Genomic DNA, 22,708 nt, shown 5'->3' on the forward strand with positions numbered 1-22,708 from the left:
TTTGTGCTGTCAAGGATGTAATAACCAAGATTGACACAGCAAGATCCCATAAACAGCACTTTGCCAGCTTAATCCTGTGTTCCGATTTATAAGTGAGAAAAACCTGCATTTCTGAGGCGAAAGGTTCCTAAAGCAAATTAAGCATTTTTTTTAAGCAGAAAAGAGGGTCAACTAAAAACTTGAATAAATACTCAAAGGTGGTTTTTCATGGCAAAGCCAGACCTCCCTACCCTACTTCCCTACCCGCCATTGTGGGTCAACCCACAGCACGTGGACTGCAGCGATTCAAGAAGGAAGCTCACTAGCACCTTCTCAAGGGCAAAAAGGGATGGGCTATCACTGGGATGGCCAGCCCAGTGACACCCAAAGTCCCACAAGTGAATAATAAGTAAATAAATTAAATAATTAAGCAATTATGCAAGGCAGCGTGGTGGCTCAGTGCTTAGCTTTGCTGCCTTACAGCTCCAGGGACGTGGGTTTGATTCCACAGTCTGGTCACTGTCTGTGAAGCTTGCACATTCTGCCTGTGTCTGCGTGGGTTTGCTCTGGTTTCCTCCCGCAGTCCAAAGATATGCAGGTTAGGATGGATTGGCCACAGTAAATTACCTAATAATCTCCAGGGATGCGCAGGCTGGGTGGGTTAGCCATAGAACATAGAACATAGAACATAACAGTGCAGAATAGGCCCTTTGGCCCTTGATGTTTCGCCAACATGTAAAACCAATGGGAAATGAGATGTTCTTTTGGAGGGTCAGTGTGGACTTGATGGGTTGAATGGCCTGCTTCCATTCTTTAGCGATTCTAAGGACAGAAATCTGGATCCTTGAAGATAGAGGAATGCAAGGTTTCTGTCTCAATCCCTTATAAAGGGGCCAAGTCAACATACCAACTTACATCTAACAACCCCCACCCCGGAACGAGAACCGATTTGCTCATTTTTGTCAGTTTTGGAGGAGGTTGGGTGACCAATGTGGTCACGGCATATTTAAATGGCATGACTTAGCCCTCTCCCCACACAGGATAGATGACCCATTGCTCCAACAGAGTGGCCCACGGACAGGAACCGGGCTAGTGTTGCTGGTGAATGGGCACTCGGGTCTGTCGGCTTCCTGGTTCCACCTGATTGCTGCCTCCTTAAAACTCACCCATTCACATTCATGGGAAAAGAATACTCCAGCACTCAATGGGTAACTCACTGGGTAACTCGAAGCTAATCAGCATGCATTCATCAGGCCGCGAAAGCCATCTCTTTTGCTGTTTGGTCGTCACTGAATCTGCAGCTGGAAATGTAATTTCAGGTGTTGACGTGTGAAGGAGATATGGCATGTTTTATCAAAGGTGACCTGGCTGGAGAAAAATTGAGTTTTTGATCTCATGAAAATGGAATGGCCAACAAAAGCTTATCGCCGAGCAACCTACAACGACCAAACAGTTCCTTCATTCTTCGCTAAACTTACATTCAAAGGGAAACTCTGTATTCTAACATCTGATACAAGATGATTGAGTTAATCCTGTCTCCACACATGTGAGGATTTCAGGTTATGCTGAGCTGGAATATTGTTCAGCTTTTGGTGAATGATCTGCAGTTACCCCCCTCATTAAAACGGCCCAGAGACACTTCCATTCAGAAATAATTGTGATCGCGTTAATCTTTAACAGTTAAATGGCACGTTACCTTCCACAGAGAGATTAATTACTGCTTGTGTTCCTCGATCTTCATGGATCCAGATTTCTGTCCTACGAATCCCCTGCAGAAGAAACTTAATGGAACAACAGGATTAAGCTGGCAAAGTGCTGCTTATGGGATCTTGCTGTGTCAATCTTGGTTATTACATCCTTGACAGCACAAAGATAACCACACTCCCAAAGAATTTTATCAGCCCAGAAGTGCTTTAGTGTACCTGAGGTCATGAAAACATAATATAAATGTGAATTCTTTCCTTAAAACATTTAACTTCTTCACCTTCATATTCCCCGCATTCCTGCACCCACCAACCTCCCAAAAGACCTGACCAGTACTGAATATATAATAAAGAAAATAATTGTTGTTGCTAAGAGGACACATGGGAAATGGATACAGTTGATAGTTAGGATGAAATGTGTTGTATGAGAGAATGGTTCTGAAAGAGTTAATGTTAACAATGTCAACCTGAAGATGTGGAAATGTGGATTTTTCACATTCTTCCTGTGTCTGGGTGGATGTCCTCCGGGTGCTCCGGTTTCCTCCCAGTCCAAAGATATGCAGGTTAGGTGGATTAGTTTGTTAAAGTGTCCATAGTGTCCAGGAATGTGCAGATTAGGTGGATTGGCCATGCTTAATTGTCCATGGTGTCCAGCGATGTGTACATTTGGTGGGTTAGCCATGGGAAATGCAGGGTTGCAGGGATAGGGTAGAGTTTTGGATCTGGGTGGGATGCTATTTGGACAGACAGCTTGCTTTCAAGCAATAAGCATTTTATTAATTAATCATGGTGCTTCTTGTATTAGGACTCTAAGATGGTATATCCTCTATCCCAGGTCATTCAATAGGTCATAGACAAAGGAGGATTAAGAACCAGTGAACCATCTCAAAGAGTCCTTATTCTGAAATGCATACTGGCAGAGCAGCAAATGCTATGAGGTGCCCGAAGTAGCAATCAGAAAGGAGTTTACCAACTTAGAAAGATTTTGGTCCCTTGTCATGTAATATTATGACTATCACTAAGCTTATGCAGTTGCTGTACATGAGGATGATGCTGCCCTGTTCCCTATTATATCCCTGAGCAACTACTATGTGATGACAATAGAATTTGAAGGGAAGGACAAGGAATGTAACAGTTCCGTGTTATAAATACAACTTTCGAATGCAGATTTCCCCAAAGGCAAAGCCAGCAACACAACAATAAGAATTACAATTCAGCATTGAACTAGGAAAGATACCAAATTGCAAAGGTCCAAATAATGAACAGACTATCAAAGTCTCCAATTTACAGAGGCTATCTGTGCAAATGATCAGTGACCAACAAAGCAGGCAATTTATGGGAGGGTGGTTTTCATTGAGTCATACAGCATAGAAACTGACCCTTCAGTCCAACCAGTCTATGCCAACCATAATCCCAAACTAAACTAGTCCCAGATCCCTCCAAAACTTTCCTATCCATGTACATAAATGTCTTTAAACATTGTAATTGTATCTGCATTCCCCATGTCTTTTGCAACAGTTTCTACCCTACTGTTGTTAGGATACTGAATGGACTCACAAACTCTTAACATTCGCCTATACCTGTGTTTTTGTTTTTGCTGCTGTTTACCTATTATTTACTTCTCTACGCTACTGAACTCTGTGATCTGCCTGTATTGCTCGCAAGACAACGCTTTTCACTGTGCCTCGGGAAATGTGACTATAAATTCAATTCAATTCAATTCAATTCACACCTGAACCACTGAATATGTAAAAAACGTTGTCTTTCATGTCTTTTTTAAATCTTTCTCCTCTCATCTTAAAAGTATGCCCCCTAGTCTTGAAATCCCATACCCTAGAGAAAAGACAACTGCGATTCATCTTATCTATACCCTGTATGATTTTATAAATTTTATACTTTTTTTTGCAGCTAACCACTTTTAAAGTTCTTTATTTCTTTAAATAACTAGGTAACTAGACTTTTAATATATTTTACACAGATAACAGTACGGTCCACATTTTCTCCTTAAAATGAATCGCTGTGAAGGGTTATAAACCAGTGCAATTCTGGTCTCCTTCCTATCAGAAAGATGTTGTGAAACTTGAAAGGGTTCAGAAAAGATTTACAAGAATGTTGCCAGGGTTGGAGGATTTGAGGTATAAGGAGAGGCTAAACCCGAGATTCTACACCTGTAGTATCTCCCACCCACCCTCCTCCTCTAACCTTCTTAACTACTCTGCTTTTTCTTTTAAGGTAAGGATTTTTATTTCTTTACCAGGGACTAGTTAAAAATTTACTTCGTTTTTTTTGTGTGTGTATACATCAAGTCCTTATTTAGGGTAAAAAAAACTATAGCAGAGAGGTATCAGAAGGTATTCTAACTCATACTTGTACAAAGTAAGTAATTAACTAACTAAGCAGAGATGGCTTGGCAGGTGATGTGCTGTAGCTGTATGATGTGGGAGCTGGCTGATCCCATTGTGAACGGCAGTGACCACATCTGCAGCAAGTGTTGGTTGCTGGAAGAACTCCGGATCAGAGTTGATGATCTGGAATCTGAGCTTCAAACACTGCGGCACATCCGGGAGGGGGAGAGTTACCTGGATGCTTTGTTTCAGGAGGCAGTCACACCTGGGAGATTAAGTAATTCACATTCAGCTAGTGATCAGGCACAAAAGAGTGTGACTGTAAGTGAGGCAGGTAGGGGGAACCGGAGTTCAGGAGTGGAGGAGCCTCAGCCCTTGACCTTGTCCAACAGGTACGAGATTCTTGCTCCCTGTTCGGATGAGGAAAAGGGCTCTGGACAGGATGAGCCAACTGACCAAGGCACCATGGTGCAGAAGGCCATTCAAGAGGGGGGAGCTAATAGACAAGTAGTGGTTATAGGGGATTCTATAATTAGGGGGACAGATAGTATCCTTTGCAAGCCGGATCGGGAGTCTCGCATGGTGTGTTGCCTGCCCGGTGCCAGGGTGCGAGACATCTCTGACCGGCTTGAAAGGAAATTGGAGCGGGAGGGGGAGGATCCAGTTGTTGTGGTCCACGTTGGTACCAACAACATAGGCAAGACTAGGGTGGAGGACCTGTTTGGGCATTATGAAGCACTAGGCAGGAAATTGAAATACAGGTCCTCAAGGGTCATAATCTCCGGATTACTGCCCGAGCCACGTGCCAATTGGCATAGGGACAAGAAAATTAGGCAAGTAAACACGTGGCTAAGGGATTGGTGTGGGAAAGAGGGATTCCACTTCATGGGGCATTGGCATCAGTTTTGGAACAGGGGGGATCTGTACCGTTGGGACGGTCTCCACCTGAACCGATCAGGTACCAATGTTCTAGCGAAGAGGATAAATAGGGTGGTCAGTAGGACTTTAAACTTCTGAGTTGGGGGGAAGGGAAAGTGAAAGCGACAGGGAGTATGGAGGTAAATGGCAAGATAAGCAGCAGGATAGCATGTTTCCAGGCGGATTTAAAATTGAGGCAGACTGAGAATGCAGTAAAAAGCAAGGATAACTTAGGACATATGACTTCCAACAGCTCTAATGATAAGGAAGTTAGCATTAAGGCACTTTACCTGAATGCTCGTAGCATTCATAACAAAGCCGATGAACTAATGGCACAGATAATAGTGAATGATTATGATGTAGTAGGCATCACAGAGCCTTGGTTACAGGGGGGTCAGGACTGGCAGTTAAACCTCCATGGTTTTTCAACTTATCGAAAAGACAGAGAGGTGGGCAGAGGGGGTGGGGTTGCCTTGTTAGTTAAGAACAAAATTAAATCTATGGTATTGAATGACATAGCGTCGGATGATGTGGAGTCTGTGTGGGTGGAATTGAGGAACCACAAAGGCAAAAAAAACATAATTGGAGTTGTGTATAGACCTCCTAACAGTGGTCAGGACCAGGGACGCAACATGTACCGGGAAATAGAGAAGGCATGTCAGAAAGGCAAGGTTACATTGATCATGGGAGACTTCAATATGCAGGTGGACTGGGTAAATAATGTTGCTAGTGGATTTAAAGAAAGGGAATTCATGGAATGCTTACAGGATGGCTTTTTGGAACAGCTTGTCATGGAGCCCACAAGAGAGCAGGCTATTCTGGACCTAGTGCTTTGCAATGAACCAGACTCTATAAAAGATCTTAAAGTAAGGGAACCCTTAGGAAGTAGCGACCATAATATGGTAGAGTTCAGTCTGGAGTTTGAAAGGGAGAAGGCAAAATCGGATGTAATGGTGTTACAGTTGAATAAAGGTAATTATGAGAGCATGAGAGAGGAACTGACGAAAATAGACTGGAAGCAGAGGCTAACCGGGAAGACAGTAGAGCAAAAATGGCAGGAGTTTGTAGGTATAATTGAGGACACTGTACAGAGGTTCATTCCCAAGAAAAGAAAGATTAACCGGGGAGGGATTAGACAACCTTGGCTGACAAAGGAAGTCAGGAAATGTATTAAAGAAAAAGAGAGATCCTATAAAGTGGCTAAGAACAGTGGGAAATCAGAAGATTGGGAAGGATACAAAAGCAAACAGAGGATAACAAAGAGTGTAATAAGAAATGAGAGGATCAAATATGAAGGTAGGCTAGCCAGTAATATTAGAAATAATAGTAAAAGTTTCTTTCAGTACATAAGAAACAAACGACAGGCAAAAGTAGACATTGGGCCACTTCAAACTGATGCAGGAAGCCTAGTGATGGGAGATAAGGAAATAGCAGGAGAACTTAACAAGTACTTTGCGTCAGTTTTCACAGTGGAAGACATGAGTAATATCCCAAAAATTAAAGGGTGTCACGGGGCTGAGTTGAGTATGGTTGCCATTACGAAAGAGATAGTGCTAGAAAAGTTAAAAAGTCTTAAAATTGATAAATCTCCTGGCCCCGATGGGATACACCCTAGAGTTCTGAGAGAGGTGGCTAAGGAAATAGCAGAGGCATTGGTTGAGATCTTTCAAGAGTCACTGGAGTCAGGAAAGGTCCCGGATGATTGGAAGATGGCTGTTGTAACCCCCTTGTTCAAGAAAGGATCAAGGCAAAAGATGGAAAATTATAGGCCAATCAGCTTAACCTCGGTTGTTGGTAAAATTCTAGAATCCATCATTAAGGATGAGGTTTCTAAATTCTTGGAAGAGCAGAGTCTGATTAGAACAAGTCAACATGGATTTAGTAAAGGGAGGTCATGCCTGACAAACCTGTTGGAATTTTTTGAAGAGGTAACAAGTAGGTTAGACCAGGGAAACCCAGTGGATGTGGTCTATCTAGACTTTCAAAAGGCCTTTGATAAGGTGCCACACGGGAGGCTGCTGAGCAAGGTGAGGGCCCATGGTGTTCGAGGTGAGCTGCTGGGATGGATTGAGGATTGGCTGTCTAACAGAAGGCAGAGAGTTGGGATAAAAGGTTCTTTTTCAGAATGGCAGCCGGTGACGAGCGGTGTCCCGCAGGGTTCGGTGCTGGGGCCACAGCTGTTCGCATTATATATTAATGATTTGGATGAGGGAACCGGGGGCATTCTAGCGAAGTTTGCCAATGATACGAAGTTAGGTGGACAGGCAGGTAGTACTGAGGAAGTGGGGAGGCTACAGAAGGATCTAGACAGGTTGGGAGAGTGGTCCAGGAAATGGCTGATGGAATTTAACGTGAGCAAGTGCGAGGTCTTGCACTTTGGCAAAAAGAATAAAAGCATAGACTACTTTCTAAATGGTGAGAAAATTAATAAAGCCAAAGCACAAAGGGATCTGGGAGTGCTAGTCGAGGATTCTCTAAAGGTAAACATGCAGGTTGAGTCCGTGATTAAGAAAGTGAATGCAATGTTGTCTCTTATCTCAAGAGGGTTGGAATATAAAAGCAGAGATGTACTACTAAGACTTTATAAAGCTCTGGTTAGGCCCCATTTGGAGTACTGTGTCCAGTTTTGGTCCCCACACCTCAGGAAGGACATACTGGCACTGGAACGTGTCCAGCGGAGATTCACACGGATGATCCCTGGAATGACAGGTCTAACATATGAGGAACGGCTGAGGATACTGGGATTGTATTCGTTGGAGTTTAGAAGATTAAGGGGAGACTTAATAGAGACGTACAAAATAATACATGGCTTGGAAAAGGTGGATGCTAGGAAATTGTTTCCGTTAGACGAGGAGACTAGGACCCGTGGACACAGCCTTAGAATTAGAGGGGGTCATTTCAGAACAGAAATGCGGAGACATTTCTTCAGCCAGAGAGTGGTGGGCCTGTGGAATTCATTGCCACGGAGTGCAGTGGAAGCCGGGACGCTAAATGTCTTCAAGGCCGAGTTTGATAGATTCTTGTTGTCTAGAGGAATTAAGGGCTACGGGGAGAACGCTGGTAAGTGGAGCTGAAATGCGCATCAGCCATGATTGAATGGCGGAGTGGACTCGATGGGCCGAATGGCCTTACTTCCACTCCTATGTCTTATGGTCTTATGGTCTAAACATGCTTTCTCTGGAGTGTTGGAGGCTGAGAGGTGACCTTATAGAGGTTTATAAAATCATGAGGGGCATGGATAGGATAAATAGACAAAGTCATTTCTCTGGGGTGGGTGAGTCCAGAAGTAGAGGGCACAGGTTTAGGGTGAGAGGGGAAAGATATAAAAGAGACTAAGGGGGCAACTTATGCAGGCAGAGGGTAGTACGTGTATGGAATGAGCTGCCAGAGGAAGCGGTGGAGGGTGGTACAATTGCAACATTTAAAAGGCATCTGGATGGGTATGTGAATAGGAAGGGTTTGGAGGGATATGGGCCGGGTGCTGGCAGGTGGGACTAGATTGCGATAGGATATCTGGTCGGCACGGACGAGTTGGACCGAAGGGTCTGTTTCCGTACTGTACATCTCTATGACTCTCTGACTAAATTTGTCCAAATTCAATATTCTGCTTACACCTTTAAAGTCTCTGAGCATTTGCATGCATTGAAACCATTGATCTCTGTGCATGCACTTTATCACTTCTCAGAATGATCAACATGTTCAGGTAACTATTCCATTTAGATGTTTTTAGAATACCAGGGCATGTGAGTCTTAAAACAGCTTTTGTCCTCAAGTGTACCCAGGCTCAGTAGTTTCAAGATTTCTGACACTCACTACAATTCATATTTCCACAGTCCTTCCCTAACACTGAAATGTCTAATTGATGTGTGGTTTGATGGGTTGAGGGTGCCTCATCCATCATTGTGTTGCAGATTTCAGAGTATCCAATTTCTAAAAGAAAACAAATAAGCTCCATCCATTCCATGTCAAATACAATGGGTTAAGTAGTATCAATCCAATATGGATTCAAAAAGAAAGGGGGTGCGGGGGGGTAAACTCCTGCGTGTAATTATGTCATCTGTCTCTCCTCCTCCTTGGAGGAAGGAAAAGCCCACCCCTTTGTTAAATTTGCCTTTCCTAACCTCCTCGCACACTGGGAGTTGTATTTTCAACATTCCAATGTCCCTATCACCTCGATATCAATAATGAGTCAATCTTAGCATCCAGAATTAAAGATTCACCCCTGTGTTAAAACAGTATTTGGAAGTTCACTCTGGCCAGAAAATGAAATTCGAAACTTGGTGATCTCCGGAATTAAAACTTACCAATGTCCAGATACAACACAAAGCCAATTCCAAAAGGTAAACTTTTACCAAGTTTTACAAACCAAACTTTTGAATGAATGTTTCACAGATTTTTGCTTTACACCATCATTGATGTTTGCTTAAAAGGGCATTACACTAACCATACATGTCCCACAATGACACAGGCACCACAACACATTTTCAAGTCAGAGGAAGTGAGGACTGCAGATGCTGGAGATCAGAGTTGAGAATGTGGTGCTGGAAAAGCACAGCAGGTCAGGCAGTATCCGAAAAGCAGGAGAATCAACGTTTTGGGCATAAGCCTCGAATTAGGAATGAATTTCAAGTCACCATACGTTCCCAAAGTGCAAACTGTTCCCCACATCACGAAATCCAGGGAACAAAAACACACAAATGGTACAAGCTGATATTTAGCAACCACCAAATAAAAATGCATTCAAACCTAACCACAAAGAGTTAACACTTCTACAAGATTCAGAGCCCTTGCACAACACATAAATCTGGTCTCCAGTTCTATCCTTTTCTGGTTACAATTGTCCCCCATCCTTTAGGGGGTCCTAATTGTGCTAACATATTAGCTACGGACCGAGTCCTGAGGCTGCCGGATTCCATGCTGGAATTCCAAAGGTCTCCGGAGTATCAGGTTGCTTTTCCCTTTTTTTACACATTTTCCTGATCCCATCCTCATCGCCAAAAATGTCTTGGATTACTAGGTGGATCCAAACAGTTCATTTTGGATTTGGATAAATGTAGCTAAGAGAAGACTCAGCAACAGCAATTTGCTTAAATATGCACATCTATTAAGTAATAAAAAAAAGATGAAAAAGGAAGGAAAGGAAAGTGATGATCCTCACGCCTGCCTGCCCATCAGGGACCCCTCGATCGACGGCTGGTCTGGAGAGTTAGGTTCACCCCTGGCACCATTCACGATCCCAGCTCAAGGTGATGCCCAATGACTCGGAATAAAACTCTCTCTCTCTTATAACCAATAGCTAGTGCAGAAAAGCAGATACAGAAAACAAGCTGCTTGCAAGTACAGAAAACAAGCTGCTTCCACCGCCTGCAGCAAACACAGGAATGTTCGCAGGACTCATTTAAGGGTCCTGCAGCTTTCCACTATTAGCAACAAGTTGAGCCCTTCAGCCCATCCTGGACACTGCCTTTCACTGTGCCCAAGCTGATCCTCTCAATCATGAAAAGGCAAAACCCTGCAGACAATGGAAAGTTAAAACAAGCCGTATCTGTGGAGAGAAACAGAGTTAACGCTGGAGGTCTTCAGAACGCTTCACCAATCTGTTGCCCATTGCAACTTTCCCCCAAAATGTACATGCATGCCACAGAAACTGTTCAAACAGCGCTTATATTGCCCAAATACAGGTGCTCCTACTCACTATATAATGCTGACAGATACCTTCAAATTTTCCTGACTCCTGCCTAACTGAGTATTTCTTTGACTGGTTTAAAACTGGTCCACCACTTTGCATTCTTCCTCTATCCCTCCTTTTGTATCCTCCCTCTATTCCTCCCTTTGCATTTTCCCTCTATCCTTCCTTTTGCATCTCCCCTTTATCCCTCCTTTTGCATCCTCCCTCCACCCCCCCCCCTCCTTTCAGCTTTCTTCCTTTCACCCCTCCCTTCCCCTGCTCTGTTTGCAGTGCCCTCTCTCCTGCCACCACCCTGAAGGCCTACCCCCTCCATCTGGCACGACCCCTCTGTTGCACCTCCCAGCCACACCAGGCTTCCCTTTCGCTGACCCTTCTCTGCTTCGACTGACCCTTCAGCTCCTTTAATTCACTGCATTTCCCTCCTATATTTGGTCCAACAGAAAGCCCAGAAAAGAGCGAGCTGGTGGTTAGGACGGCAGCTCCTCAGAGATTCTGACTGTCCACATACAGGGACAACTTTCAACTTTGGGTCTTCACCATCACTTCAACCTCTTCGCCTCTAATAAAGGTCAGGACCCTAGTGTAGAGACAGTCCACACTTTTACTTCCATATAGTCTCCCAGAAATTGGTGCTGACAAGGCTCAGTGTGAGGCAAAGTCAATCTCGTCACCTCTAGAAAACTCTGCAGTCTCAGTTGGCTCCAAGTTAAAGGCAATAACGTTTAGACGGGAGCATTTTGGTCAATGGTTCGGTTAAAACAAAAATGAACCGCCCTTTAATAGGCAGCATTTGGACAGTATTAACCTCAAGCCATCGGCTGTCCAGTCAGAGTCACTCAAATTACTCACACATTACGAAACAGTCTTCGATGCTCAAAGCCCACTAAATTGTGGCAAATAATGTGGGCAGCAACGAACAATTCTGGCAAATCCCAGATGTGTAAAGGCTACTGGGTCCTCATTCATTGGGATACTAAGGAGCACCTTAAATGGTGCTTGTGAAATCAAGGCAGGCTTGGCATGTGTAAATTTCTTTCCTTTATTTAGAGATTCAATAATCTCCAGTCCCAGTGAATCATTGCTTAGGATTCTTCGGAGTTGCTATCAGTTATTAATTTAAGTGCGTCAAGTTGTAGGCATTAATTAAACTAGGGCTTTAGCTCTGTGGTAACAATGAGCTGAATTTACCCACCACAAACCCTTTGGCATATGAAGCGGGACAAGTGAGATTTCAGAAAGTGTGCTGTGTGGTATTCCATTCCTTGGATTACCACACATTGTGAGTGGAGAGTGTCAGGCAAGAAGGTAACTGGGAAGTCTTTTCGTTGTATTTGCCCTTGCTTCTCTGCTGTACCTGTGTGATCATTCATTGATGCTGAAAATGTGTTGCTGGAAAAGCGCAGCAGGTCAGGCAGCATCCAAGGAACAGGAGAATCGACGTTTCGGGCATAAGCCCTTCTTCAGGAATGATCATTCATTGAGGCGAGGTGTCCACCAGAGGGATGACTACCGAAACACAAACAGAAACTGCTGGAGAAACTCAGCAGATCTGGCAGCAGCCGTGGAGAGAGAAAGCAGAGTTAACATTGCAATTGAGTCTGAAGACTTTGCTTTGCCTTCACAGATGCTGCCAGACCTGCTGAGTTTCTCAACCGAGAGAAGCTGCTTTGAATACCTGTCCTCTGCCCTTCTGGGTGTGATTCCCTGCATTAACTCTAGCTGCCTGAGGAAATGGGGAAAAATCTGAAAGCTTGCGGTTTTAGATAAACCTGTTGGACTATAACCCGGAGTCGTGTGAGTTTTGACTCTGATTCATAATTGGCAGCAGTATTGCTGCATTTCCTCATCAGACTTTATAATTCATCTATATTTAATCAGAGTAAAAGAAGATTATGTGGCACGGAGCTCAATTAATTTGTGGCTCACTCCCTATGAACCAGAGGACACAGCTTAAAAATACGGGGTAGACCATTTAGGACAGAGATGAGGAGAAACTTCTTCACCCAGAGAGTGGTAGCTGTGTGGAATACTCTGCCCCAGAGGGCAGTGGAGGCCCAGTCTCTGGATTCATTTAAAAAAGAGTTAGATAGAGCTCTCAAGGATAGTGGAATCAAGGGTTATGGAGATAAGGCAGGAACAGGATACTGATTAAGGATGATCAGCCACGATCATATTGAATGGTGGTGCAGGCTCGAAGGGCAGAATGGCCTACTCCTGCACCTATTGTCTATTGTCAATTGTCTATGGAGTTAGGTCATTTACCATGGCCTCTGTGAATGAAAGAAAAGGCTCATGGGACGTAGTGGACTTGCCTGGACCAGCAGCATGTGTCCAGGTTTTCCTACCTCTCAGGGTTTTTTCTTCATTCACAGCAATCCTTCACCAAGCGTTAGACAGAGCGCCACACCAAAGAGAGAGATTTCAGTCTGATGCTCCTCATGTATGGAGAGACAAGGTAGCAGGTAGCAAGGGAACACCGAGCAAGGCAGCAATAAACAAGTGAGATAGAAGGAAAATATATCAGTCAAGGAAACTACAGAGGGGGCAAGCTAAACACTCAAGGACTGAAGAGTGAAATTGTTTTGTTATTGCATCTTTGTTTATTGGCACATTCAGATCCAGAACTAGGGAGCACGGTTTTAAAATTAGAGGCTACACTTTTAGGACAGAAATGAGGAGAATTCTTTTTTTCTCTTGAGCAGTTATGCAACTTTGCAACTCTGCATCTCAGAAGTGGGGGGTGGGGGTAGGGGGGAGGTGGGGGTCACTGAATGTTTTTAATGCAGAAGTAGACTGATACTTGTGAGGTAAGGGAAGCGAAGGTTATTGGGGACGGATGGAACTGTGGAATTACAAACACAAGCTGCTCCACCATGATCTTAACAAATGTAGCAGGCTCGAAGGGCTGAATGGTCTACTCCTGCTCCCATTTCTTATATTGCTGTCCACACACTAAAATTTATATTTGCAGTTACAATTGAATCTGCTTCTAGGTTTCAGATAGGCAAGATCAGGAGGGATATGGGTCAGGAGCAGACTGGTGGGACTGATTTAGTTTGGAATTATGGTCAGCATGGATGGTTGGACCAAAGGGTCTCTTTCCATACTGTATGACTCTATGTGCTCCTTGGATGATTTCAAATCATCTTAAATCAGGGTCTTCTGGTTATCCACCTTGCCAATAGTGAAAACAATTTCTTTTTGGCAACTGAAACAATGTTCCCAGAGAATATTCAATACCCACGTTACATCGTCCCTAACTTTCTAACAGCACAAGGTTGAACCAGGAGAAATCATTATTGCTTTCCTAAATGATGGAACGCTGTCTTGGAACTGGAATACTGTCTTTTCCTTCAGACAGGCTGATTAACCTCAGGCAGCTCAAGGTAGTTTCTTGCCACAGAATTGGATATCAAAGTTTCCTCAGAACCCCACAAGTGATCCTGACTCTACACCCCAGACACAGGAGTCAACTGCTCTGGGTGGTTTGATACATTAATGTGAGCTGGATCCAACCCCACATCCAACATTTTGTCCCTTGAAACCCTGTTTAAATGTCCAAACAGGATTTTGGCCATGTTATGAGCAATCCAAGGAAATTGCGGGCAAAAGGGCACTCTGTCTCTCTTGGATTATGCTGAATATTCAGACCTGTAACAGTCTGATTGCCTCGTATATATAATGATGGTGTGGACCCAATGAGGAGACCAGAGTAATGAGTCAGAGTAACTAATCATATGTGTGTTTCCGTTCAAGATCTATCAGGTTATGAGCAGTTTGGCATCAAAATGGCTGACTATGTTGGTGACGCTCATTAAGATTATAACCTTCATGTAACCTGCTGCTTGTACTGAAGAGTGAAGCATAGAAACATAGAATAAACGAGCAAGTGGTGGCCATTCGGCCTTCAAATCTGCTCCGTCACTTAATATGTTCATTGCATATTTTTAAGGTGAGAGGAGAAGGGCAATTTTTTTTTACATAGAGTGGTTCGCATGTGGATTGGACTTCCAAAGGAAGTGGTGGATGCGGGTCCAGTTGCAACGTTTAAAAGACAGCTGGATAAGTACATGAATAAGAAATGTTTGGAGGGATATGGGCCAAGTGCAGGCAAATGGGACAAGTTTAGTTTGGAATGATGGTTAGCATGGACTGGTAGGACTGAAGAGTCCATTTCCATGCTGAATGACTCCATGGCTGATCGTCCAATGAAGTCCCCTATTCCTGCTTTCTCACCATACCCTTTGATCCCTTTAGCCCTAAGAATGATAGATAAATAGGCTGTAGCCTCAACTGTCTGCTGTGGCCACCCACCCTCTCCCCACTCCACTGCTAAATGGCTTACCCCAGATCCTTAGACTGCGAGACCTGGTTCCTCTCAATTAGTAGGTCATTGCCAGTACATCACCAGTATAGTACCGCCTTCTCCAAGTCTCCAACAGAGACTAATATTTATATCCCACTCTTAATTATGCGCCCATTAAGATGATGGACATTGAAAGGTTGTGCAGGCACAGATTATTTCCTGAAGCTTTGGAACCAGTGATTTTAAGCTGTTACTATGAGACTGAGGAGGAACACAAAGAAGAAATGCTTTACCCAGAGGATTGCTGAACCATGAAATGTTCTGCCACCATCGCTGAGGTAAAAGGAAAAGCACAGATACACATTCGTAACAAAAGAAGGTGAGGGCAGTGAGAAGAGCACAGGGCAAGGGATTTTATTTTGGATTGCATTAGCAAAGGGCTAGTACACATATGATCGGTCAAGCGTCCTCCCTCCGTGCTGTACGATTCTCTTGACTTCAGTGCAAGGGTTAACACTGGCAACTTGAGTAGTGCAATGAATTCAATATCAAATTGGCCTTGCTGAGTATATAACATACTACACATTCAACCCAGCAACCCAAATTAATCTTGAGCTCAATTATATTTGCATTGTTTTTTCTGGAGGTGAATTCCATAAACAAAATAATGTTGCTCGAAATGTGAAGAATTAAAATGCTCAATGTGACCTTATCCCTCAACATCAATAACTATATCTGAAAATGTTAATATCTATACAGTGTTACTGAGGGAGGTACACTCTGCAGTGGGCTGGTACAGAAACAGCATTGTGAGAAAGGGGTAATATGGTGTAGGAAAGACCGAGGGCTAGATGGAAGAGAAAAGAATAAAAAGCAGAGTTTAACAGCGTCTCTATTTGAGGATCAGGGGATTACTGCTCGAGGCTTCTGTATTTCCACCTTTAAACTATATACGTGCAAATTCCACGCTGTCAATTTCACTGTCACAATGACAATTCAGCAGTTCCTCGAAGAAATTGCAAAAGTGCACTCATGAGGCACAACCTTGTAGGTGCCGAATCAGTCTCAAGAATGGAAGGTGATGAAATTACAGGATCCATCTCCTACATGTCTGATTCACAGCAAGTAATCTGCTCATATCTAGCTTCCAGATTCCGGAGCAATGCTCCCTCGCTTCAGACACATAGCTATTATCACAAATGTCAGGTTTTTGCCATGGGCACAGTGGGATTTAAATCAATTTCCAGGCTGCATTACTTTACAGATCAAATGTTATGCTTCATGCCCTGAAACATGAAGAATCTAGCTTCTTGAGCTTGGACTGTCTGATGTCCTGCCGGTGATTATTCCAGTGTAGTTGGGAATTACATGTGGGAAGTTAGTCAGAACTGGGGTAGTTATAATGGGGAGGAGGCACACCAATCAAATATCCAAAGGAAGACACAAAAAGCATCCCAAAAATACCTGGGGAACATAGTGTCTATTGAAAAGGAGGTACTCAAGGAAATCGTATCAGGGAAGTGGTGTTGGAGAAATTGATGGGGTTTAAGACTGTTAACTCTCCAGAGCCCAATATCTATATCCTGCAGTACTTAAGGAAGTGGCCCTAGAAATAATGGATGCATTTGGGGTCATATTCTGTAGACTCTGGAACAGTTCAGTTGGATTGGAGGATAACCCCTTAGAATGGATTTATGAAAGGGAAGTCATGCTGGGAAAATCTACTGCAATTCTTCGATGTTGTAAACAGTAGAGTTGGGAGTGGGGCAGCCAGTACTTGTGATTTACTTGGACTTTCAGAACGCTTTCACTAAACCCCATCTAAGTCAGGAGGTGATGGCCTAATTGTGTTATTGCTAGAGTGCTCATCCAGAGACTCAAGCAGCCTTCCGGGGACCTGAAATCAAATCCAGCCACACACCCTCATCCTGTGAATGAAGAAAGGGGAAAAAAATGCAAGTAGCATGTAAAATTAAATCATGTGGGATTGGAGGTAGAGAACTGGCTCAGAGACAAAATGTTAGAATAAATTTTTTCCAATGATGAGTGGGGTATTCTAACAATTCTCAATATGTGTTAATGATGGAATGTGTGTTAATGTGTTAGATAAGGGAACTAAATAGCATGTCTCAAAATTTTCAGATGACTTATAGCTAGGTGGGAGGGTGAGCTGTGAGTAGGATGTAGAGATGCTTCAGTGTGGTTTGGCCAAGCAAGTGGGAAAATACATGGCAGATAAAGTGCAACGTGAATAAATACGAGGCTATCCACTTTGGTGACTAAAACTGGAAGGCATATTATTTCCTGAATGGCAATGGATTGGGAAAGGGAGAGGTACATTGAGAATTGGATGTTCTATATACAAGCTGGTAAACATGTACGCGCAGCAGGCAGTGAAGAAGACAAATGGTATGTTGGTTTCCATAGTGAGAGGATTTGGAATGTCTTGCTGAAAGTGTACAGGACCTTGGTAGACCATCCCTTTAGTATTTTGGCCAACCTATCTGGGAAAGGATGTTCTGGCTATGAAGGGAGTGCACTGAAGGTTTACCAGACTGATTCCTGACGTACAAAGGGAGATTGGATTGGTTAGGGCTGTGTGTGCTGGAGTTCAGAAGAGGATCTCATAGAAACCTACAAAATTCTAACAGGACCAGACAGGGCAAACAGAGGAAGGATGTTCTCAGTGACTGGGAGTCCAGGACCAGGGTCACAGTCTAAGGAAGTGGGATAGATCATTTGGGACTGAGATAAGGAGAAATGTCTTCACGCAAAGTGCTGAGCCTGTGGAATTCTCTGTCACAGAAAGCAGTTCAGGCCAAAATTATAAATGATTTCAAGAAGAGGTAGATATAGTTCTGGGGCTAGAGGGATCAAAGGGTATGAGATGAAAGTAAGTACAGGGCAATGACCTGGATTATCAACCATGATTATGATTATCCTTAAGTACTCCATGATGTAGATTATTGGGCTCTGGAGAGTTAACAGCCTTAATCCCCATCAATTTCTCCAAAACCCACTTCCCTGATATGATTTCCTTGAGTACCTCCCTCTCAATAGACGCTGTGTTCCCCAGGTAATTTTGGGATGTTGCGCCTTCCTTTGTATATTTGATTGGTGTGCCTCCTCCCCATTATATTACCCCTGATTCTGACTAACTCCCCATGCGTAATTCCCAACTACACTGGAATCATCACTGGCAGGCTGTCAGACGGTCCAAGCTCAGGAAACTAGTTTCTTCATGTTTCAGGGCATGAAGCATAACATTTGATCTGTAAAGTAATGCAGCCTGGAAATTGATTTAAATCCCACTGTGCCCATGGCAAAAACCTGACATTTGTGATAATAGCTATGTGTCTGAAGCGAGGGAGCACTACTCCAGGAATCTGGAAGCTAGATATGAGCAGATTACTTGCTGTGAATCAGACATGTAGGAGATGGATCCTGTAATTTCATCACCTTCCATTCTTGAGACTGATTCGGCACCTACAAGGTTGTGCCTCATGAGTGCACTTTTGCAATTTCTTCGAGGAACTGCTGAATTGTCATTGCGACAGTGAAATTGACAGCATGGAATTTGCACGTATGTAGTTTAAAGGTGGAAATACAGAAGCCTCGAGCAGTAATCCCCTGATCCTCCAATATAAACTCTGCTTTTTATTCTTTTCTTTTCCATCTAGCCCTCGGTCTCTCCTACACCATATTACTTACCCCTTTCTCACAATGCTGTTTCTGTACCAGCCCACTGCAAAGTGTACCTCCCTCAGTAACACTGTGTAGATATTAACATTTTCAGATATAGTTATTGACGTTGAGGGATAAGGTCACATAGAGCATTTTAAATCTTCACATTTCGAGCAACATTATTTTGTTTGTGGAGTTCATCTCCAGAAAAAACAATATCAACAATATTTGGGTGGCACGTTAGCTCAATGGTTACCATTGCTGCCTCATAGCGCTAGGGACCTGGGTTCGATTCCAGCCTCAGGCAACTGACTGTGTGGAGTTTGCACGCTCTCCCTGTGTCTCCGTGGGTCCCCTCTGGGGTGCTCTGGTTACCTCCCACATTCCAAGGATGTGCACATTCGGTGAATTGGCCATGCTAAATTGTCCACAATATTCAGGGGTGTGTAGGTTAGGTGCATTAGTCAGAGATAAATGTAGAATAATGGGGCATGGGTTTGGGTGGGATACTCTTCAGAGAGTTGGTGTGGACTTGCTGGGCCAAGGGGGCTGTTTCCAAAGTAGAGATCCTATATAAAATCTGCTTATTACCCTGTGACTCATGAGTAGAAGGTGGAGCAAGCTGAAAGAGCATACTCCTGCTCCTGTTTTCTGTGTTTCTACGGGATCCTGGAATCTCCATCATAGCAGACTCCATAAGATATGCATGGGAAATTAAAGATCCCATTGGGTAATTCCCCTACACCTGGAACCTTCCGAAACTATCCATTTAGGTGAGAGAATTAGAGAATATTGGTGAAATTAAGTAAATAGGTGTACGGGAAAATATAGACTATTAAATGCAGTCTGACACTTGAGTAACTGACTTCATCCAATTACGACTCCACCTGACTCCTACACCCTCAAGGCCCCTGGGACCAGGTTTCCTCCATCCCCCTCTTCTTCCTCCAACAGCAGACATGCCTGTCCCTCCTTGTCCCTGCATAGCAAATGACCCCCCCAGGTTTCACAGCTGCTGGAGCTAACTCTCCTCCATTCAGCCCCTCAACACAACCCTATCCCCTACCAATTTGTCACTCTACCTACTGACACCCAATTGGTTTGTGGAGTTGTGACCAGTTGTGGATGACAAGGGTCCTCAGCCTGATAATTCATTCCTGAGCAGTTTGTGGGACTGACGATACTGGCAGAATCCTTTGGACATCCAGAAAGGGAGGTATGTCTTTCTTTGAAGTTACAAAAACACTTAAAACCTAGATAATTGCCTTTTGCCCCGTAACTAAGAGGCATTTGCAGTTAATAATGTATCAGGTATGTTTTGCGAAGAAGTGAAAGGAATGCGTAAATTGAAGGACAGCAGGTTCTGGCACATAAAAAGATCATCTCAATCAACCCTACGGATAGGGCTCATTAAACTGCTTTCTAAGTGTTTTCTCTCCATCCCTAACACCAATGTTTATGTCTACTCGTTAAATTTATAACTCCCTTATGAAACTCTGTTAGGGAGTTAGGATTTAGTGAATAGAGTTATACATCGACAGTTTATGGATGCTTACCTATAGTTAAAATCTATTGATATACTAATTCTTGTTAAGTATGAAAAGGTGTGTTCTGTTAAGCTTAGTCTAAAAGGAAATATAAATTGGGGACTTCTGCGTACTTTGATAAAATCTTTAACTTTTGTCCTAATTCCTAGAATAGCAGGAATTGATTTCCACCATACTGTCCCGGTGAGGCATGGCAAATATCTCTCTCACTCGGGAGATCACAGTTAAATCACATTCTTCCTCAGAGACCCATATGCCTGTTCATTAAGCCCTATGCTGACATTCCAGGTTGGCTGTCTGTATGGTATATATTCTCACAAACACAGGGAATAGCATGCCTAAGAAATCTGTACTGAACTTGGCTAAGTATGAATAAGGCACAGGAAAACATAGAGAAGCTTTGGGGACCTATATTCAAAAACTAAATGCTGAAAAATCCTGCCCAACTCAGTCAACACATAAATAAAGACATTTCTGTTAAAAAATGTTATTACATCTCTGCACTCATTAAAACTGGTTTTCCAAAGGCAGTATCACACCAAGCACTAAAATAGAAAGGGTTGAGTAAGACCAACTAAAATAAGGTAACTGAGTCAGATGACAACTGAATATGTCACTTACAACATTTTTACTCCAGTGTGTTTTGAGTTGCGTAATCTCAGAAGAAGGTTTCAGAGCATGTGCCAATTGATGTGCATGTACTATCATGCATTTTTATTGATGACAACTAACAGGCATTTTATAACATATTGCAGCAACTACTTGTAAATATGCCACACTCTCCCGCAGATCGACTTAAACAAATGTCAGCACTGCAGAGTAAAGCTTCATTTACCGATGGTTGCAACTGCATGTCACCTCAAAGTGTCAATGAAGAACCTTATGATTGTAATATGAGGAAAGGTGAAGCAACATATACACTTCTTTCTCAAAAGCCCAGATAAACTCAGTGAGTCTGGCAGTTTCTGTGGAGAGAGGAACAGAGTTAAAGTTTTGAGTACAATACAATAGTCATGGAGTCGTAGAGATGCACAGCACAGAAAATTCGGTCCATGTCACCCATGCCGACCAGATATCCTAAATTAATCTAGTCCCATTTGCCAGCACTTGGCTCATATCCCTCTAAACCCTTCTTATTCACATACCCATCCAAATGCCTTTAAATTGTTGTAATTGTACCAACCTCCCCATTTCCTCTGGCAGCTCATTCCATACACACACCACCCTCTGTGTGAAAACGTTGCCCTTTAGGTCCCTTTTATATCTTTCCCCTCTCACTCTAAACCTCTAGTTCTGGACTTCCTCACACCAGGAAAAAAAACCTTGTCTATTTACCCTATCCAATGCCTCTCATGATTTTATAAACCTTTATAAGGTTGCCCCTCAGCCCCATACGCTCCGGGAAAAACAACCCCAGCCTATTCAACCTCTCCCTAGAGCTCAAATTCTCCAACCCTGGAAACATCCTTGTAAATCTTTTCCGAAGTCTTTCAAGTTTCACAACACCCTTCTTCAGAATTGTGCAGTAGATTTGGAGGGAGACAGGTTATAGCTTCTTAGGGAAGCAGAGAAATTAATATATCCAAATATTGGACTCAATGTTTCCCTCTCTGTCCACAGATGCTGCCAGATTTTCTCCAGCAATTTCTGCTTTTATTGCACATCTTCAGCATCGACAGTATTTAACTTCCCTATCCATTTATTTCTTCTATTTCTCTAGACAGGGAATCAGCCAACTAATTATCAAATACAGTTCCACATTGAGTGCTGTGTCACAAATGGGCCTGAGTTTAAGGAGAAGGAATAAATCTTTTAAGACTGAGATGAGGAGAAATTTCCTCACCCAGACAATGGAAACCTTGTAGAATTCATGACTGTAAAATGTGGTTGGGGCCAAAACATTATGGTGTTTTCAAGAAGGTGGATAAAGCTCTTGTAGCTAAAGAGATCAAAGAATATGTGGGAGTGCAGGAATAGAGTAGTGAGCTTGGTGAACAGCCATGATCATAATGAATGGTGTAGCAGGCTCGAGGGGCCAAATGGACTTCTCCTGCTCCTATGTTTGACGTTTTGATATTTAATCCTTTCAGTTAGTTACCCAAAATCCCATTTGTCTTCCTATATAATTATTACAAGAATTCTAAACACGTCAAAAGTATCATGCTTCACTAAGAGAACATTTTAAGGGTGAGAAAGTCACAAAATAAATGCACAACTTTCTTTTGATATGCAGTGTCTTTGTTTTCCTGGATACATAATGTTGCTTGTGGTGAAGTAACTGTCTGTCTAAGCTTAGTAAAAGTTTTGAAAATATTTGGTTTAGTGGAAGACTCTGCAGCTATTTATTGGCATCCTCACTAAGACTCCAGTGTCTACGCATATACAAAAAAAAACAAAGCAGCTCTGCAAAGTAGAAGGACACCACAAAGATAGTGTCTGATTTATCACCTTGTGCAGAGGACAGTTAAGACTAAACCACATTGCTATGGGTTTGTAGTCAATGTAGGCCAGACCAGGTAAGGATGGCAGTTTCCTTC

This window comes from Chiloscyllium plagiosum, unplaced genomic scaffold (assembly GCF_037043375.1).
Source record: "Chiloscyllium plagiosum isolate Xiang-an unplaced genomic scaffold, Cpla_swu_hap1 HiC_scaffold_20, whole genome shotgun sequence".
Lineage (NCBI taxonomy): Eukaryota > Metazoa > Chordata > Chondrichthyes > Orectolobiformes > Hemiscylliidae > Chiloscyllium > Chiloscyllium plagiosum.